This window comes from Oryctolagus cuniculus, chromosome 14 (assembly GCF_964237555.1).
Source record: "Oryctolagus cuniculus chromosome 14, mOryCun1.1, whole genome shotgun sequence".
In the NCBI taxonomy this organism is placed as follows: domain Eukaryota; kingdom Metazoa; phylum Chordata; class Mammalia; order Lagomorpha; family Leporidae; genus Oryctolagus; species Oryctolagus cuniculus.
This window is the reverse complement of record NC_091445.1, coordinates 4,833,747-4,853,637: the sequence shown is the minus strand read 5'-3', so window position 1 is coordinate 4,853,637 and position 19,891 is coordinate 4,833,747. Positions and strand designations below refer to the sequence as shown.

At 45.5% G+C, this 19,891-nt stretch overlaps 1 protein-coding gene and 1 long non-coding RNA gene across 21 annotated transcripts in view; both read left to right on the top strand.

Moving 5' to 3' along the window:
* LOC138845125 (uncharacterized) overlaps window positions 1-9,102 on the top strand; it is a 37,657-nt gene extending 28,555 nt beyond the window's left edge. Inside the window, exon 4 of the long non-coding RNA XR_011381854.1 lies at window positions 290-9,102. This is a non-coding gene — a long non-coding RNA (uncharacterized lncRNA). The remainder of the gene's footprint in view (window positions 1-289) is intronic.
* SSBP2 (single stranded DNA binding protein 2) overlaps window positions 1-19,891 on the top strand; it is a 308,220-nt gene that overhangs the window by 195,461 nt on the left and 92,868 nt on the right. The window lies entirely within an intron of this gene.

The window sequence follows — 19,891 nt, the reverse complement described above, 5'->3', positions numbered from 1 at the left end:
CAGCTCTCTTGGGGGCTACACAGGTGTTCCCCTTAGATGTTCCCGGTGCATGTTGTCTCTCTCCTCCTTTATAGTCCTCTTCCACCAATCCCAACTCTGCTACCCACATGCCGAGTACGCTGCTCTCCTCCAATCAGGAGCAGGTCCTACAGTTTATTGGTTGAACTGGAGGCAGCTGTGTAGAAGCTGTTACTCCCTTCTCAGCGCCATATTGTGGGAGAGCAGATGCATAGAATAAGTCTTAATTCCAGTAACTTAGTCTAGTCCGAGTTGCTCCCCACAACGGAAGCCTAAGGAACTTCACTTGAAATACAGTTAAGTAGGAAACTTGTGATTACACATTTGTTAAATATCTTCTAAATATAGAATCATCAAATTTATTGTTACAAAACAGATACATATACTTAAGGAAAATAAGATCTTGTGTTTCTAATTCCTTAAGCCAAATGTATTTTTAACATAATGAGATAATACAGAAGGAGAAAAATCTTAATGACCACTCAGCTGTTTTAATAGTAAAAATAAATTGATTCCTAGTTAATTATGCTAGTAACATGAGCTTTCTTTCTTCTGTTATTACTAAACTTCTTCTCTAGTAAGAGGCAATGCCTGTGTCTTAGGAGCTCAGAAGTAGCTCATTCAGTTCCTTTTCATGATTCTATGGAGTATGGACAGGAAGCCAGATCTTGATGCTGTGTCTGCATGGTTAACCAGCAACAGGGTCAGGTCTTAGGAAGCTTTGTTGATCGTGTTGTGATTTATGTAAAGAATCAAATTATCTCAGTGATAGTTTCAGGTTCTTGGCCATTTGTACAAAATCACAAGTTCTCATGCTCCTCTTTTAAAATTCTTTAAATGGTTGATTTTCATTGTCTCATTAACAAGGTTACCTAGGTTAAAAAAAAAGTTGGAGCAATTTAATATAATATTTTTATAATGCTATTTTCCAGCATGTAGCTACTAAGTCTAAGGTGTCCAATGAGATTTTATTCAATAAGAAAAGGATATGTGATTGTGGTACTCAGAATTTGTAGCTTAGATAGGACCAAGGCCAACACTTGAAAAGTTATGGAAAAAAGGTAATGTTAGAAAACATCAGAGGAAAAATAGTAAGAGAAGCATAGTTTTGCTTCCCGAATGTCCTAAAGCAGGTGTGTGGAGGATAACCCGTAGTTAAATGCCGTTCAGGTTCATGGGATCACGTTTATTTGCGTTGGAGTTTAGCCAGCACCAGCAAACATGAGTGAATAGATGTGAGCAGCCAACGGGACTCAGTGTGAGAGGTGTTTTGTTATTTCTTTCTTTGAACTCTGAGTCTAGAGACGTGTCTTTCAGATGAGGGTAAGGAGGGGAAGAGGAACATAAAGAAACAGATGGGACAGGGGAGTAGTGCTAGCTAGAAACAGGGCTCAGAAGGAGAAAATGGGGGCACCAAACTCTGAACTCACCCTAAGGTCATGACTTATGGACCCTTTGACAAAAGAACTTAATGTCATTCACAGGCAACAGTAATGATCAGTACAGTTTGGGCCTTGGTGGTGATGGGTTCATGTATGTGTATTTACCCCAAGACACACTGAATTGTGCATATTAAGAAGGTACATCTTTTTACATGTCCAACAAATCTCAATACAGTCGTTTTAAAAGTAAACCAGCAAAGGGGCCAGCAAAGTGGCATAGTGGGTAAAGCTGCCACTTGCAGTGCCGGCATCCCATATGGGAGCTGGTTCAAGTCCCGGTTGCTCCACTTCTGATCTGGCTCTCTGCTATGGACTGGGAAAGCAGTAGAAGACGGCCCAGGTGCTTGGGCCACTGCACCCGCATGGGAGACCCAGAGGAAGCTCCTGGCTCTTGGCTTCAAATTGGTGCAGCTCTGGCCATTGTGGCCATCTGGAGAGTGAACCAGTGGATGGAAGACCTCTCTCCCTCTCTCTTCCTCCCTCTCTCTCTCTCTCTTCCTCTCCCTCCCTTCCTCCTTCCCTCCCTCCCTCCCTCTCTGTAAATCTACCTATCAAATAAATAAATCTTAGGAAAAAAAAAAAGTAAACCAGGTCAAATTAAGCCCTCCAATCAGAAGGTTCCTCAAAGCCGCTCATTCATCCTCCTGCCCCGCACTGGGCATGCAGGGCCCTGCGGCCAGCACCATTCTTTCCCCAGGACTTGAGTTCTAGCTGGAAAAGCAGGTGCATGTTGGATAATGCAAGGCTGTGCCAAGACGCAAGGTGTGTGCATAGGAGGCAGCAGTAAATTCAGAGAACACGGGGACTCACGATAAGGCTGAGACATGTAGAATTCTTCCGGATGAATGAGACTTGCGGCGAATAGTGAAAGCACCAGTGACATGGCCACGGGAGTGACGCAGCAGCGCTGTCAGCGCACAGTGAGCAGTGAACTGCAGAAGAAATGGTCAAGGGAGGAAGATCCATCGGATGCTGTTCCTTTCCCTGGTACCCTGCCGTATGAGGGCCCCAACTTCATGGATGAAAAGAGAAAACCGGTTTTGTAATATTCAGAAATTTAACGTTTTTAACACTTTAGGTCAGATTGTAGCTCATCAGTTAGAAGGTTACTTCAGTAACTTAAAAACCGTGATGTGTTGGACTGGCGTTGTGGCATAATGGGTAAAAGCCACTGCCTGCGATGCTGGCATCCCATATGGGCACCGGTTTGTGCCCCCACTGCTCCACTTCTGATTCAGAACCCTGCTAATGTCCTGGGAAAACAGCGAAAGATGGCCCAAGTGTTTATGCCCCAGCCATCCATGCGGGAGACCCGTATGAAGCTCCTGGCTCTTGGCTTCAGCGTAGCCCAGCCTGATTATTGCAGCCGTCTGGGGAGTGAAGTAACTGATGGAAGATCTCCCTGTGCCTCTCTCTGTCTCTGTAACTCTTTCAAAATAAATAAATAAATCTTTTTTAAAAAGCACTTTAGGCTTATCTTTCTGAGATAAAAATAAATTAATGTAATAAATAAGTAAAAATAGGGCTGGTGCTGTGGCATAGCGAGTAAAGCAGTGCAGGCATCCCATATGGGCACCGGTTTGAGTCCTGGCTGCTCCACTTCCACTCCAGCTCTCTGCTGTGGCCTGGAAAAGCAGTAGAAGATGACCCAAGTCCTTGGGCCCCTGCACCCTGTGGGAGACCCAGAAGAAGCTCCTGGCTCCTGGCTTCAGATCAACGCAGCTCCGGCAGTTGCGGCCAATTGGGGAGTGAAGCAGTGGATGGAAGACCTCTCTCTGTGTCTCTCCTGCTTTCTCTGTAACTCTGGTTTTCAAATAAATAAATGTATATTTTAAAAAATTAATGTAATGTCAAGTATGTACAAAAATTTGTTCATGAAAGATAAAACTGCCCTTCTATTATTGACATTTTTAACGATGTCATGGCCCTTATTAGTAAATGCATTCAAGGAAGAGAAATCGAGGACTGTTTTTAAAACATGATTTATTTATTATTTGAAAGGAAGAATGACAGACAGAGATCTTCTATTCTCTGGCTCGCTCCCTAAGTGAAATGCCCATAGCAGCCAAGTCTGGGCCAGGCTGCAACCAGGAGGCAGGAACTCCATCCGGGTCTCCAGTATGGGTGGCAGGGGCCTGAGCTGCCTTCCCCGGTGCAGTCGCAGGAAGCTAGATCAGAAGAGGAGTAACTGACTGGAACTGGAGCTCCGTCATGCGACGCCAGCATCACACAGCAGCAGCGTAACCTGTGGTGTGACAGTTCTGGCCCCTCAAGGATTTTGTTCTGTTTTAATCACACGAATGTCACTAAGTACATTTGAGCAGAAGTGATACACATCAGCTCTGGAATTAGGACATTTTTCTCCAGAACTCCTAACCTCATGTGCTGCTGTCTGAGGAACTTTCCTGTGCCCCCCTCCCTCCCTCCCTCCTCTTCACGTCTTGAAGAATGTAGACTTTAGGGAAGATCACAGCAAATCGCGAAGTGATAGATTTCCCATATACCTCCTGTGCCTGCCCCTCAGACTCCCACTTATCATGTCATTATCACCCAAAGTCCATGGTTTACTGTCACTTTTTATAGAATAGTCCATAAGTAAACCCACTAATCTTCTGTTCTCCAGAATCCCATCCAGCAGTTGCCAGGGATTCACAGCTTCCTTAAATCCAAGAGAGGGAAATAGGAGTGGCCACCTGTTGTGAAGCGGATGAGGCCTTTGTAACAGACTGGCTGCACCGCCACTGGGGACACAGGACGGATTCTTCCAGTGCAGCTTATTTTCCCTTAGACCTCCGAGACCCATGACGACGGGCCGCAGCTTAGGCCAGCTAAAGGTGAGATGTTGACAGAGTATGCACACTGCTGGGGTCAGTGGTCTTCTCTTCCCGGAGGGTGCTCAGGCATACAGAAAGAGGGAGGCATTTTCACATTTCACCAAAAAGTGGATTTTTAAAAAATGAGTTGTAGGAACTCAAACCATATAATGTAAAAACTTGATTAGGTTGAGACATAGAATAATCTGTCTGAAGTGTATCATTAGGGCAGCCCAGTGATCAAGAACACCCAGCTTTGGAAACAGAACTGAATTTAAGCAAGGAAACTGCTGGGTAAGAATTTCAAGCGAATCCAGTGACCAAGGTTGCCTCAAGTGGGCAGTGGGCAGATGCTAGATAACCTTGGAATTCTGAAGCCTCTTCTTGTTCTCCAGGGGCCCGTCTGTCCACCTGTGAAACAGAGATGATGTTATATTTACTGAATGATTGCGTTTTAATAAATAAGATATCATGGGTAAAAACAAATCTTCGGGGGGGGGGGTCTGGCTTATAATTTAGTTCTAGAATATTAGCTATCTTTATTATGGTTTCTTTCTTTTTTTTTTTTTTGACAGGCAGAATTAGACAGTGAGAAAGAGAGAGACAGAGAGAAAGGTCTTCCTTTTCCATTGGTTCACCCTCCAATGGCCGCCGCGGTGCTTCTCCTGGTCTCCCATGGGGTGCAGGGCCCAAGCACCTGGGCCATCCTCCACTGCACTCCCTGGCCACAGCAGAGAGCTGGCCTGGAAGAGGGGCAACCGGGACAGAATCTGGTGCCCCGACCGGGACTAGAACCCGGTGTGCCGGCGCCGCAGGCGGAGGATTAGCCTGTTGAGCCGCGGCGCCGGCTGTTAGGTTTCTGACGGAAGAACACCGGCTGCAGTTACTGTGTGTGGCAGCGGTGTGGAAAGGGAAAAGGGTTTCTCATCTGTGCTCTGAATTGCTGCTGAAGCAGGACTCTGGCCGAGGATGCGGAGTCACTGTGAGAGACTGTGGAGATCATTAGAAGACATTTTCTTTGAGGCAAATATATGTGATTTTTGTGAAGTGAGAAAGTAACAGCTGCTTTCTGAGGTCTTTACAAAGTCTCCAACAAATTTAGTTTTCATTCTTTGTAAGGAGTGCCCATTTCCTTGAGAGCTGAAAGAAGTCAAAGTACTGTGAATATAAAAAAAAATCCCATCCTTGTTACTTTGGAGTCGTTTTATTTTAGGTGTCTTGAATGTGGAATTAAGACCTGAATCTAGATTCCAGTAGGAGGAAAATAAGGGAGGGTATGATTAAAGATTATGTAAAAGATACGTGAGATCTGGTGACACAGCATGGAAGTTGTATGGGGACAGCATGGCTTCTGAAAATCATGCATCGGTCCAAAACTACTGCTCATTAAGATGAACTCTGAACTTTCACTGAGAGATACTGTCAATTTAATATTTGTTTTAAGTCAGATGACAGGCAAATTCATTTTGAGCAAAGACTCATGGATGCTTCAGACAGCTGAGATCAGATTAATAACCTTTTTGGAGTTCTTTGAAAGTGTCACCGTTTTGGTGGATGGAATAAAGTGGATTTAGTATAAATCAGTGTATATGGCACGATTATGTACTACACTGGAGTGTGGCAGGTTGGGAGTTGGTGTCAAGGGAACTTGTGTTAAAAAATTAAAAAATGAGAATTACGAAAAAAAAGGCATCTTTTAAAAAGAACTGCGGTTAAGATTGTGATTCTTCTACTTGGTACATAAAACATTGGAGAAGCTATGGGGGCTGTTCTGGCATTGCTGTCCTATTAGTGAAGTGGGAAAGATCATGCCTACCCTTGGCTGTTATGGTTAGAAGAGATTACAGAAAGCCCCCGGGACAGTGCCTGTTGCTCAGTAGGTGCTCAGAAAGTGGAAGCCACTGTCCCTGGCTTCAGTAAGATCCGCCAGTTGTGTGCTTCAGCTTTCTCTGTAAAACTACTGGAGCGAAGGGGCCGGCGCCGGGGCTCACTTGATTAATCCTCCACCTGCAGTGCTGGCATCCCATATGGCCGGCGGGTTCTAGTCGCAGTTGCTCCTCTTCCAGTCCAGCTCTCTGCTGTGGCCCGGGAGGGCAGTGGAGGATGGCCCAAGTGCTTGGGTGCCTGTACCAGTGTGGGAGACCAGGAAGGAGCACCTGGCTCCTGGCTTTGGATCGGCACAGCACTGGCCGTAGCAGCCATTTGGGGAGTGAACCAATGGAAGGAAGACCTTTCACTCTGTCTGTCTCTCTCTGTCTATAGCTCTGTCAAAAAAAAAAAAAAAAAAAAAAAAAAAACCTACTGGAGGGAATAGGAAAGGAAGGGAATTTTGCCTGCCCAGCTCTCCAAGATTCTGGGAGCATAGGTCAAAGAAAAGAAGGAAAAAGTTTTGAAAATACCCTCCCTCCTTTTTTTACAAGTCTCCTTGCCTCGTTGTGCCACCCTGTGACACCTTTGGTGGTGTTAGAATCAAAGATTTTATAGCCACACTGTTTTCCCCTGACTGGGCATTTCTTGTTTTCTGTATTAGGCAAGAGTTGGTACTTGTCTAGGCCACCCTGCTATGTCCCTGAAAGCATCCCGTACAAGCTCCCCTCCAAGTCCTGGCTGCTCTGCTTCCAATCCAGCTCCCTGCTAATGTGCCAGGGAAGGCAGCAGAAGATGGCCCAAGTGCTTGGGCCCCTGCCCCCATGTGGGAGACTGGATGGGGTCTCTGGCACCTGGCTTTAGCCTGGCTGATCCCTAGATGTTATAACCGTTTGGGGAGTGAACCAGATAATAGATGATTCTCATTCTCTCTCTCTCTCTCTCTCTCTCTCTCTCTCTCTCTCTCCCTTTCTAAATACTTTTTTTTAAAAACAGAAGAATGTTAATCATGACTCGTCATTTCTTTGGAGGTCAACGGTGTAATTTTAAAATGCTTCAAAATTCCTTTTAGAATAATCTGTATTCTAAATATTAAGCACTGCCATATTGCTAAAATACAGTTATATCTGCTGTTCTAGTACCACAGTATCCAAAAGTAAGGTGGTTTTTCCTGTCTGGTGTTATGAATTAAGCAGATTAGTGAAGCGTCGAAGAACATCTTGGTGGCTTCCAAGTGCCGGCAGTTATGAATAAAGCTGCTGTCAACATCTGTGTGTGGCTTTTGAGTAGACGTAAGTTTTCAGCTCCTTTGAATCAGTACCAAGCAGAGTGACTGCTGGATCCCATGTTTTGTAAGAAACTGCCAAGCTATCTTCCAAAGTAGCTGTACCATTTTGCGTTCCGCTCAGCAATGAATGAGAACTCCGACTGCTCCAAGCCTCCGTCAGCATCTTCTGTTGTCAGTGTTCTGGGTGTTGGCCTTTCTAGTGGAGTCTCATCGCATGAATCTGTGTTTGACTGATAATATGTGAATGTGGGGCTTCATTTCATATTGTTACTTGCCATCTGCGTACCTTCTTTGGAGATGTCTGTTCACCATTTTTGTTGGTTGTTCATCTTACTATTGTTGAGCTTTAATGAGTTCTTTGTATATGTTATCAGATATGTCTTGCAAATATTTTCTCCCAGTCTGTGGCTGTTCTTTCATTCTCTCGATGTTGTCTTTCACAGGAGAGAGTTGTTTTGTTTTTTTTTAAGGGTGTTGGAGAGGCAGAGGGAGAGCTCTCACCCGCTGGTTTATTCTGCACACGTCAACAATGGCTAGGATGCTAAAGCCTGGAGCCAGGGACTCCACCTACATCTGCGTCATAGCTGGTGGGGACTCAACTACTTGAGCCATCACCGGAAGCCTTCCAGGGTCCATGTTATCAGGGAGCTAGAATGAGGAGCCAGAGCTGGGAGTTGAATTACATACCCTGATGTGGGGCATCCCAGCCTGCATCTTAATGCAGAGACATTGGTTATTTTACTGAAGTTTACACTATGAATTCTTTGATGGATCGTGACTTTAGCATCTTGTATAAAAGATCATCTAAATTATTCTCCTTGTTATTGTGTAGGAATCTCTTAGCTCTGCATTTTATGTTTAGGTATATGATTTTTTTTTTCATTTTTGAGAGAGAGAGACAGACGGGGCAAAAAAAAAACAAAAAAAAAAAAAAAAAAAAAAAAAACAAACAAACTCTCATCCACTGGTTCACACCCCAGCAGGGCTGGGCCAGGACAAAGCCAGGCACTGGGCACTTAATCCAGGTCTCTGGTGGGCTGTGGGCGGCAGAGACCCGACCACGTGAGCCACCACCTGCCTCCTCCTAGGGTGTGCATGGGTAAGAGTGGAGCCAGCTCTCAAACCCAGACACTGTCAGGGGATAGAGGCGTCAGATGCCCACCCCTGGAACTCATTTGTGAGTAATTTTTGTTGAAAGATGGAAAGTCTGTGTCTAGATTCAGTTTTTGTAAGTGGGTGTCCATGTGTTCCAGCTCCATTTACTGAAAAGCTGTTTATCCCCATTCTGGTGCCCTTTGCTCCTCTGTCAACGATCAGCTGACTCTACTTACATAGAACTGTTTCTGGGTTCTGGATTCCGTTTCATTGATTTATTTGTATTTTTGTTTTGTTTTGCCAACATCTGACTGTCTTAATTGATGTAGCTTTTCTTTTAAAAAAATTCATTTATTTATTTGAAAGGCATATGTTTTCCCAGATCTGAGGTAACTAATAGAGTACCAAAAATGTAATGTTTAGGAGTGAAATTGACATTTCGAGATTTGATGATTTTTTACAGCCCTTATTTCTTCTGCGGAACAGTGTTTTTTTCTTCTATTTGTTGAACTCTTTACTTAATGTAGGGCTAATCTTATGAGTATAAAATAAACTGAAAGTAGATCATTGTAAAAATTAAGAGAGGGAATAAGAAAAAAAGGAGGAGACGGAGGAAGTGTGGGAGTGTGGGCAGGAAGGAGCGTAGGGTGGGAAGTATCAATGTGTTCCTAAATTTGCATGTATGAAATACATGAAATGTGTTTACCTTAAATAAAATTTTAAAAATAAGTAAATAAATAAAAGAGAAAGAGTTACAGAGAGAGGGGGAGAGACAGAGACAAAGATCTTCCATTCGCTGGTTCACTCCTCAGATGACTACAATTACCAGGCTGGGCCAAGCCAAAGCCAGGAGCCAGGAGCTTCTTCTGGGTCTCCCATATGGTTGCAGGGGCCCAAGCACTTGGGCCATCTTCTGCTGCTTTCCCAGGTGTATTAGCAGAGAGCTGGATCAGTAGTAGAGCATCTGGGGTTTGAACTGGTGCCCATATGGGATGCTGGCACCGCAAGCCATGGCATTAACCCACTGCACCACAGCACCGGCCCCAATTACTGTAGCTTTATAGTAATTTTTAAAGCCAGATAGTAGCTTCCGAGTTTGTTCTTTAATATATTATTGGCTATTCTGGGTCTTTGGATTGTCTACACAAACTTTAGAATCGGTTTGTCAGTATCCACAGAATAACTTGCAGATATTTGCATTGGGATTGTGTTGAATATAGGTCAATTGGGAAGAAATGACTTCTGGATGATATTGAGTCTTCCTCTGCAGTTTTTTTTTAAGATGTATTTGTTTGATTTGAAAGAGGCAAGAGACTCTGGAGACACACACACACAGATGCACACACGTATGCACACACGTGGTGGGGGCGGGGAAGAGAGAGAGAAAGACATCTTCCATCTCCATCTACTCGTTCATTCCCCCAGATGGCAGCAATGGCTAGGGTTGGACCAGGCCACAAAACCAGGAGCCAGGAGCTGCTTCTGGGTCTCCTGTGTAGGTGACAGGGGCCCAAACACATGGGCCATCTTCTGCAGCTTTCCCAGGCCAGTAGCAGTGAGCTGGGTCAGAGTGGAGCAGCCAGGACTTGAACCATTGCTGATACAGGATGCCAGCATTGCAGGTGGTGGCTTTATCCGCTGTGCCACAACACCGGCCCCTTTGATTTCATTTATCAGTTTTGTAGCGTTCCTCCTACAGATTTGGTCCGTACTTTGTGGGCTTTTCACCCAGGTATTTCATCTTTTGGGGTGCTAACATAAATGGTGTTATGTCTTCAATGTCAGATTCAGTTGTTCCCTCGTGGTTGGTAGGAGAGCACTCAGCTGTTGTATGCTAACCTTGTATCCTGAGACTTGCTGTCAGCACTCTCTTTCTGCTTGCAGGGTTGCTGAGGATTCAGATGGAATTCTTAGGCAAGGTGTTCTGTGGTTGTGCTGTCTGCGGCCTCTCTCAGAAGTTTGCCCTTGATCTTCCGTTTTCTGCTGTCTGTGAGAGGCCTGCGGTCAGTGTTTCGCCTGTTTCGGCTTTGTGGCCTTTACGCTGCTTGGTCTTCTCTGTGCTTCCATTCGTGTGGTCCGGTGCCTGGCATGCACCTGGAGGAATCTTAGTCATGTGGCCTCTGTTCCTCTTGCTCCTTATTCTCTTTCTCGTGTTCCCGTTTCATGTGTGTTGCACTTTTTGTAGGGATCCCAGACCTCTTGGTATTCTGTCTAGGCTGGGTGTTCATCTCCCTGCGGTCTTTGCTGTCCACTTAAGGAGTGTCTGTTGCTATGTCCTCAGGCCTGGAGATGCTTTATTATTCCGCCACGTCCTGTCTGCGAGTGCTGTCACCCAAGGCACCTTCTCTGCTGCCTTGCAGCGTTCTTCCCGAGAGCTGGCGGCGACGCCCCGGGGAACAGGAGCTGTGGCTGGCGGCCTGTCAGTACCATGGTGGTCTCTCACTGTGGCCTTCCCCCGTGCTTCTCAGTCCCTGTCGCCGCCTGTCCCTCTGGTGGGACAGGATGGCTGGGGTGGGCCGGAATGAGGATGTCCCTGGCCCCAGGACAGCAGGCTCTGAAATAGCAGGTTGGTTTCTCTCTGGGGCGGAGCTGGTGAAGAAGAGCAGAATGCCGGATTCTTTGTCCTTTCCCTCTGCCAGGAGCGGGAAGACACCCCCAACCCCCACCAATGACCGCGGCTCCTGCTGGCAGGACCCAGCAGAGACCCCCCTGCCTGGGCTCCCAGACCACAGCAAGCCTTCGGCAGTTGTCACCCAGCCTAGCTGCTGCCTCCCGGGGAGGCTTCTGCCCGTGGGCTCTGCCTCAGGCTGGCGTCCCGGCCACCTGAGCTCCCAGGTCATCTGAGAAGGGTGGGTTCTGCACCTTGGCCAGCTCCCTGCTTCCTGTGCGGGCGGGGTGGCGGCCTCCACGCCTCCCACACCAACACCGGACTCCCGCTTTGCTTTCCGTGTGTTGTCGGGTCCAGTTTCTCTGAGTGTAGAAGGATATTTGGTTTGTCTGCATTGATGAGAGATGGTTGATGTGTGGTTTCCTTTATCTTCTCTGGTTTTGCTGTCAGAGGAATACTAGGCTCATGAAATGAGCTGCACATTTTTATATGGGTCGGAGTTTTGTTAATGGGAGACGTTTGTTAACACACTTATTTAGTAAGTATGGTTCTGTTCAGATTTCGTATTTTCAGTCCAGTTTTAGCCATTAGTTTTTCTCAGAATATTCATGTATTAATTGCTGTACATTTATTTATTAATAATATTTCCTTTTCATGTTGGCAGGATAAGTTTTGATTTCCCCTAACTCAGTTTTGATAAAGTCACTATCTGTCTTCTCTCTGTTCCTTTTCTTGAGTCTGGTTTACTGTTCAGGGACTCCTCCAGGTGATTTGGTTACATGAATTTTCCTTTTTTGTACTTTATTGTTTTCTGCTTCTATTGACTACTTCCATTCTAATTAATGACTCTTGTTTTTCTAAATTTTTAGCATGGAAATTTTCTCATTGATTTTGATCTTTTATTTTATAAAATTTAATGTTGTACACAAATACTGTATCCCACAATTATTGACATACTATTTTTACATTATTATGCAGTATAAAGCAGTTTTAAATTTTCCAGTAATTTTTCTTTTATCTAATGTTATTTAAAAGAATGACAGTTTATTGATTTTCTGTGTAATTGTTCTATCAATTATTGAGAGAGAAGTAAAAATTTCTGTCTTTAATTATAAACTTGTCTCTCGAGTATTAACAGTCTTGGTTTCATAAACTTTCAAGCTTATTAATTAAGTACAAAACATTTTCTATTATCTTGTCTTTTGATCATTTGGTTTTTTTTGTTACGAAACTTTATTTTTCTCTGTTATTCTTTGTCTTGAAGTCTAATTTCTCTAATATGTATAGAGGCACTTCAGTTTTCTTTTGATGATATTTGTGTGTGTGTCTTGTTGTGCCTTTGCCTATAACTTCCATATGTTTTTATACGTAGAGTGTATCTCAGCATGTAACATATCCCGTTTAACTGTTCAGTCTGAGTTATCCCTTTTACCTGAGTGTTTGTGCCACTTGCATTTGACAGAAATATCTAGAATGTGTATTATTTTGTGTTTTGTTTATCCCATTTAATTTTTGTTTCACTTTCCGTTTTGAATTTTTGATTTGTAATAATACTTAGCTATGTAATATTTCACTTTATCTCTATTGCTAGGTGCTTCTTTAGTTTTTTTGGTAATTCTGTAATGCTTAAATATCTGCTATGTAATTTTCCTAGAAAATAAAAAGTTCAGATTTAGAAAGGTATGACTGCTGTGAGCTGTGTACATACACTGACTAATCAATTACTATAATTTTAAACCAGTGGGGTGTGGTTGAAGGTCGTTGTTTTAAAGCCAAATTAGTGAGTGCTCTGAGCAGCACTTTCCCGTCTGGCCTTGACCGTCACTGCTCCCCGCACTGAGGCCCATGCTCTCACCCAGTAGGCGTCGTCCTCACAGGTGTCCATTTCTCACACACGCTTGGCTGGTGTCCTTCTTGGCAGGTCTGTCCTTCACTCTTCCACTGATGACTCATTTTTCCTAGCATGTTTCAGACTTCTTCCCGAATGCCGCCTGTTCCGGTTTCTCTGTTGCCGAGGGTGACTGCATCTCTCTTGAGCAAGAGGGCGGAGACCGGAGTAAGGTGCGCGCTACACGGCTTCCCCATCATCCGATTCCTGCCTCCTTCCCTGGAGGTGACGACAGCCCTGTGCCCCGGCCGACTGGGGAGGGGGCCTCTTGCTTCCCGACTTTACTCCTCACGCCTTGTTCTCAGTTTCACGTCTTTGGCTCTTAGAGACCCAGGCTCCTAGTGTATCTTCCTCTTGCACTCCGTCCTCCTCTGATCCCAACCTCCACGCGACCACCTTGTTCAGAGCCAACACCCGTTTCTCAACAACCCACTTCCTTCTTGGCACCTTATAATCCAGCTTGCATGCTAAAACTCATGAGTGCTTCTTCACCTGCACGAGTGTTATCTTCAGCTACTCTGAAATAATAGTTTGCAAGGAGCCCTCCCAAAACGCTGAGGATGGACTTCCTGTGAAAGCCTTCTGGTTGGTGTCTCTGGTTCCCCAGCAAACTGCATGAACTCCTTTAGGGCTATAACCATGCCCTGTTCGTATTTATACTCTAAATATCTGATGTACAAGGTCACAGTTAATTATTTTTAATTAACAGAAATTCAGTACCTTTTTCTCTCCTAAAATTTTTGATCAGCACATCATTCAGTGTTTTAAAATAATTATTTGTGGTAGAGGGACAGACAGAAAGATTCCATCCGCTGGTTAACTCTCCAAATGTCTGCAATGGCCAGCCGAAAGTGGGAGGTAAGAATTGTGTCCAGGTTTCCTATCTGGTTGGCAGGGCCCCAGCTACTTGAGCCATTGCCTGCTGACTCCCCGGGTTCACATTAGCAGGAAGCTTGAGACAGGAGCAGAGCCAGGACACAAACCTAGAAAGCATGTGGGCATCCTAACTGGCGTCTTACCAGCCAGGCCAAACACTCGTCCCTCACTCAACTTTGTTTTAAAAAGATTAATTTATTGGCCAGCGCCGCGGCTCACTAGGCTAATCCTCCGCCTAGCAGCACCGGCACACCGGGTTCTAGTCCCGGTCGGGGCGCCGGATTCTGTCCCAGTTGCCCCTCTTCCAGGCCAGCTCTCTGCTGTGGCCAGGGAGTGCAGTGGAGGATGGCCCAGGTGCTTGGGCCCTGCACCCCATGGGAGACCAGGAAAAGCACCTGGCTCCTGGCTCCTGCCATCGGATCAGGGTGGTGCGCCGGCCGCAGCGCGCCGGCCGCAGCGGCCATTGGAGGGTGAACCAACAGCAAAAGGAAGACCTTTCTCTCTGTCTCTCTCTCTCACTGTCCACTCTGCCTGTCAAAAAAAAAAAAAGATTAATTTATTTATTTTGAAGGTTAGAGTTACAGAGAGAAAGGGAAAGGCAGAGGGAGAGAGATGTTTCATCAGCTAGCCCCCAGATGGCCACAATGGCCAGCTCTGGGCCGGGCTGAAGCCAGGAGCCAAGACTTCGTTCGGATCTTTTATGTGGGTGGCAGAGGCCCAAAAACTTGGGCCATCTTCTGCTGCCTCCCCAGGCCATTAGCAGGGAGCTGGATTGGAAGTGGAGCAGCCGGGACTAGAACCGGTACCCCCCTGCGATCCTTGTGTTGCAGGCGGTAGCTTCAATCACTATGCCACAACACTGGCCCCTCACTCAACATTTTTAATCATCCAGCAGGAATTGTCTCCTTTCTTGACTTCTAAATCTTTCTCTTTTTTTACTTTACAAATTTATTTATTTACAAATTCCCAGCTCTGGCCCCTGATTCCAGCTTCCTGCTCACGCACACCCTGGGAGGCACTGCTGATGGCTCAAGTAATTGGGTTCCTACCTCCCACTTGGGGAGGCCTGGACTGAGTTCCTACCTCCTGGCTTCACCCTGGCCTAGCCCTGGTTGTTGCAGACTTTTCAGGAGTGAACCAGCAGGTGGTAGTGTGCTTGCATGTCCGTGAGCTCACTTGCTTTCTGCTTCTCAAATAAGTAAATAAAATTTTAAAAAGAAAATAAATACCAAAGCTGTCTTCCAGCCTTGCCCTTCCATACTGTATCAGCAAATCTCACTGCGGATCAGCTCAAACTTGGCAAATCACATTAGCAATAGCTAATATGTATTGATCCTTTATTTTTTGTTATGATTGCTTTCCCGAAATTAACTCATTTAGTCCTCCAGCAACTCAGTAAGGTAGGGACCACAAGGATGCGCAGTGTCTGGGGGAGGAGCCTTTGCCACGGAGCTTCAGCGACTGACAGCGCACAGGGTCCTGTTCGTTGTTGTTGCTGATGAACCGTGTGTAATAGTGTCTGAAAGCTGATCCGGCCATTTCTCTCCTACCTTCCCTCTCGTCATCCGTATTTGTCTCCATCACAGTTCCAGCCATTCACTTTTCCCACCTAACAACTTGAGTCATTTTTGGGGCTGGTGTCTCTGCCTTCAGCTTTTCCTCATTCCTTTTTCCTTTCTTTACTGCCAAAAAGGCTGTCACTGTCACCAGGTTATTGAGTTGATTCATGGCTTGGAGACCTGCTGTACCTCCGTGTTGCTGATTGGGTGCAATTTGTCTTCCTGTTCAAGAATTCCGAGTTATCTGTTCCTGTCTCCCAGATGTGTTTTCCCGCCGTGACTAGCGAGGGAGCTGTTTCCGTCTTCTTTAATTCCGAAATCATGACTTTCTGTATGCATACTCATGTTGTTGTTTTCATCTGAATCGCCTTTATTCCTTTCCACCACTTTTAACTTTGCTTTAAGATGTATTTTAACCTAGAGTGGCTTCCATGAAGTTAACCCAGAGCTTGGTGGTCTTTCCACTTAGTGTGATCTCTCATGTCATTTACCTTGAACTGTGTTCTGAGTGATCAGTGCCTTTAGGAGGGCTGCGGTCTCCCGGAAGCTGGTGCAGACCAGCTCCCCAGAGCTGCTTCGAAGAGTCTGTGATGGCAGGAAGGTGGCGCTGCCCCAGGGAGATGGAAAACCCAGGCTCCTTACTAACGCAGAAGAGATACGAGGCGCTCTGGACTAGGCGGAGGGACTGCAGCTTGGGAGTGCCTCTGCTGCCACTGGCACGGCGCGTACTTCCTTCTGAGACCTTTCTCTTCGCTCTCCACTCGGTGCAGGTTAAGCAGTCAGCCTTGCTTTCACCGCCTCGCCATGTTTTTAACACTCTGTATTATACGTCAGTGTATATGACCTTACGTTGGTGAACCGATCGTTTCTTTCTCTTTACCAAAAATTTGAAAATAGACCCTCGAATTCCACTGTACTCTATTTAGCAAGCGCCATTTGTGCCTACAGTGGGAGGGATGCGCTAAGTAATGTCAGATTTCTATTTGAGGGATTTGTGAGTGCCCGTTAGATCAAACTTGTTGGGACCACATCTAAATTTTGGTCTGTTACTCTTGGAGTAATTATGGTTTCACTGATTTCTCTTTGTACTTTTGTCACTTTTGCTATCTGTATTTTGAATTTCCACTGCAGGTTTAGGATTGCTTACAAATCTTCCCTTCCCTCCCGTATTCCTCAATGAAGCCCTGCCTGTACCTGCTCATGCTTTCTGTCTTAGGTTTTTGTTTTGTTTTTGTTAAATAAGTTAAATAAGTCCTCTGAACTTGCCTAATTGAGTGGTCACCAGTTGTGATTTCACAGTGATAGATACTATTCTATGGCTCTATTTTATTTATTTATTTATTTATTTATTTATTTTAACAGGCAGAGTTAGACAGTGGAGAGAGACAGAAAGGTCTTCCTTCCATTGGTTCACCCCCCAAATGGCTGCTACGGCCTGCGCGCTGCACTGATCTGAAGCCAGGAGCCAGGTGCTTCCTCCTGGTCTCCCATGTGGGTGTACGGCCCAAGCACTTGGGCCATCCTCCACTGCCTTCCCAGGCCACAGCAGAGAGCTGGACTGGAAGAGGAGCAACCGGGACAGAATTCGGCGCCCCAACCGGGACTTGAACCCGGGGTACTGGCGCCGCAGGCGGAGGATTAGCCTAGTGAGCCACGGTGCCAGCCTACGGCTCTATTTTCAAGATGGTGTCTAATACCTTGTTAACTTAATGACAATATGTAGTTGACAGCCATGTATTAGCACTGGATCCTGACATGAATTATGCGGTCATTGTACAGGAGTCAAATTCCTGTTCAGATGACATGATACTAAAATCAGTTGACATCTCCTGTGTGACGGTGCACTGATTCATCTGCATCACCTACAGTGACTACTAACACAAAGCGTGTGTAATGTATTTCACTTTAGTGTCCTTTAAAGCTGTCCAAGCCACAAGGACTTCTGCCAGTTTTTCTTTTAGGAGCTTGAAACCCTCCCTTGACATAAAGCAGTACAGGGTACTTTAGATTTAGGATAGTAGTAATTGTAGAATTCTACTTTTATAGACTAGAATTTTAGACTTTTGGAATTATTGAGTAATTAATTCCATAAATGACACAACAGTTTTTTGGGGGACAGACACAAACATGTCCTCAAAACAGCTCTGGTTCAAGTTCAGCCAACTTTTACTGACCTCATGCCAGACACTGGTAACTGCGTGTGTACAACGGAAGAAAACAGGCCTGGCCCTTTAGGGCTGATTTCAGCCTGAAAACAGAAAATTTCAATTTAATATTGTGGTTATTACAATCAAATGTATGGGTGAGTTATAGAAACTGTACGTTTTTATTCATTGTTTGCTGATGGTGATGCTATAATTAATTATATACCTAGGTGGTCAGCTGTTTTCTCTGTAGTATGGGAAAACTATGAGAGGGACTTAAATTGAAAGCAACTAGTTTCACATACAAGGTCAATGAGGTTGATAACAAGTGGGGAAGTGTGGAATTTTCTGGAAACCCCTCCAGGAATGGCGCTGCTAGGAAGTGTTCTTGCTGAATCTAGTAGACTGTCTAACTTGAGCACCCGATTCCACCCGGCCTCCTCTCCATCCCCCCTCAAACCGGGCACACGTCCAGTGATACCTGCCCTGTGCATCCCGGCGGTGCTTCTCCCAGAGAGCTGGCCTCGGCGTGCTTGTCCCCTTCCTCGCCCGCTCTGACCACTCTCACCAGCGCCCCGCAGTTTCTGACTTCAGCTCCGCCGCGCTTCTCCACCACTTACAGGTGTGCTAATCCTGAAGGACTCCAATAGAGTTGATGGCTCTGTGCTGACTTTCCCAAAAGCCTTAGAGGACTTCCTGTTGATCCTGTGATAAAGGCGAAATCATCTCATGCCATGCGTTGGAGTCCTGTAGTCAGCCACGTTGGCCATTCTTAATATTTCATTTGTCATTCTCCTGCTAACTCTGGCATCTTGGCTTTTTAGTTCTTGTAATTTGCAGTACTATAAATCAGTTGTCCCCCTCTCTGATGCTTTTTTGCCTCCTTGTCCCCAGTTCTTTCTTCAGGTTCCAGTTTTAATGCTATTTCTAGGGAATGTTCTAAGGCCCTCGAAGTCCATCTTTCCTATCCCCTCTTTAACGTTTATCTTGTTGGTCAGTAATATGTGTGTGATGATCCTGTCTCCTTCTCTAAGATTACAAACTCCTGAGCACAAGAACAAGGTCTGCTCAGCACAGTATCCGTCTCTCAGTCATATCCCCAGTGTCCCGAGTGGCGTCGTAACCGCTGCACCTAATGCTTGTCCTGTGTGAGTGGCTGGTTCAAGTCACTGCTCTGCTTCCGATTCCGGCTTCCTGTTCATGTACACCTGGGAAAAGCAGATGGTGACTCAAGTGGGTGGGTTCTTGCCACCCTTGGGAAACCCACATTGAGTTCCTGGATCCCAGCTGTGGCATGGCCAGATGGCAATTGTGAGCATTTGGGAAGTGAAACAGTGGACAAGATCTGTCTCTACCTACCTACCTACTTATCTCTCTCTCTCTCTCTCTCTCTCTCTCTCTCTCTCTGCCTTTCAAGTAAATAAAAAATTTTCAAAAGATGATCTGAAGTTTTCATGAATTTTTGAAGCCCCTCATGTAGTATGTGTAAATATTTGTTGGATTTAAAAAATGTACTAATGAATGAAAGTTAGAGTCGAATGATTGATTTAAAACATGTAAAAACCGAAAACATCTCATTGTGTCACTTTAAAAACCTGAAAGTTTTGAAGTTCCATTCAAAGCTGTTTTTTGGAAAACTATCATATTCAAATATTTTAATTGAAAACCAAAATTCAAAGTTTAACTCACAACTCTTTTTTCCACCCTCATTACTGACTGTTTTTGTAACACCTGAACGAATGAATTTTGTCTTCTTCTCTCCAAAAAGTAAGTGAACTTTTTGAGGGTGAAGGTTTCTTGCCTTGTGACTATCCAAAGAATTCAGTACAGTGTCTGAAGGCATTTAGCTGCACACCGGGTTCTAGTCCCGGTCGGGGCACCGGATTCTGTCCCGGTTGCTCCTCTTCCAGGCCAGCTCTCTGCTGTGGCCAGGGAGTGCAGTGGAGGATGGCCTAAGTGCTTGGGCCCTGCACCCGCATAGGAGACCAGGAGCACCTGGTTCCTGGCTTCGGATCAGCGCAGTGCGTCAGCCGCAGCAGCCATTGGAGTGTCCTTTCTCTCTCTCTCTTTCACTGTCCACTCTGCCTGTAAAAAAAAAAAAAAAAAAAAAAAAGGAGGGAGGAAGGAGGAAGAAGCCGCACTGACCCTCTGTTGAAGCAGTAGGAGCGTCTTTCCGCGCTGGCAGTGTCTCATGCAGATTCCCGTGTGGGCGACAGTGGCCACCAGAGCACTGGCCTGGAGGTCCTGAGAAAAGGATGGACGCGGCTTGGCCCCGTGGGTCTCAACCACCGTCC